The sequence below is a fragment of the Charadrius vociferus genome, unplaced genomic scaffold (assembly GCF_000708025.1).
Source record: "Charadrius vociferus isolate BGI_N301 unplaced genomic scaffold, ASM70802v2 scaffold455, whole genome shotgun sequence".
Lineage (NCBI taxonomy): Eukaryota > Metazoa > Chordata > Aves > Charadriiformes > Charadriidae > Charadrius > Charadrius vociferus.
Window position 1 is genome coordinate 1,288,405 of NW_009648550.1, and position 1,362 is coordinate 1,289,766.

Here is a 1,362-nt window from a genome sequence, read left to right on the forward strand (position 1 = left end):
CGGGGCGCCTGGCAGCGCGCACGGCGTGGCACGGTCCGCGCTGCGGGACGCGCGCTGCGGGCTGCGCCGTGCGCGATTGGGGTCGAACATCACACATTGCATGCTTACGACACGCGATTTGGGCCGCACGTCATACGTTTGCATGCTTACGAGGCGTGATTCGGGGCACACATCACGCGCTGCACATGCTTACCATGCGCGGTTCAGGTCGCATGTCACACGTTGCATGCTTACGACGCATGATTCGGGTTGCACATCACGTTGCATGCTTACAGTGCGTGATTTGGATTGCACATCACACACTTCCCATGCGTGATTCAGGTCACACATCACACACTGCATGCTTACCATGCGTGATTTGGGTCACACATCACGCGCTGCACACTTACCATGCGCGGTTCAGGTCACGTGTCACACGTTGCATGCTTACGACGCATGATTCAGGTTGCACATCACACCTTGCATGCTTACAGTGCGTGATTCGGGCTGCACATCACACGTCGCATGCTTACCACACATGATTCAGGTTGCACACCACATGCTGCATGGTTACCACGTGTGATTCATGTTGCAAGATGCACGTTGCACATCGCAGGATGCACGTTGCACACCCTGCCCAGGTTCCCAACCCGCCCACGACACCCACTCCAAACAGGAGGATGGCAGGCGCACCTGGCGGGCGTCTCCCTCAGCTCTCCAGCATTTCGGAAGCGGCAGCATCAACTTGCGATCCACATTTCCTGCATGGCACTAAGGCAGCGCAAAGGCCTCGGAACTCTCAGGACTCTTTTGCAGCATCCCTGAAAGAAAGCACCTGCGCACCCAGCTGGAGTCAATCGGCTTTGGCACCTCCACAACAAGGGGGGCTGTGCACGGGGGTGAAACCTGTGCAGCTGTGCCGCCTCAGGGGCGTTTGGAACCCTCAGAATTACACAAGTCATTTCTAAACGTGGATTCATTCATGACTGTCACGGTTTAGGCGTAAAAACGTACACCCCCACAAGGAAATCAGCCGCCCCTGGGATGGGAGTGCTTAAAATACGAGGAAATCGGAGCAGGATCCAGCTGCAGCGCTGTATTAGACAGACATCCATGCGCAGCGCGTGTTGCTAACCATCAGACCTCAGCCAGGATCAATCCTCATCAGTCCACAGCCAAAGCACTCACCCGCTCCCACGTCAGCTGCGCATACAGAGTATGCAGAAAAGAAGAAAAAGTTAATTTATCCCAACCCGAAGATTATTTTTTTTATCTTCAGTTCTGATTCTGCTTTTATTTACATTACTCTCTTGAGTTTCAGTGGAATTACTCCAATTTTAACACAGGAGACAGAGCTGCAGCTTAGGCTCCCAGGAGAAGAGC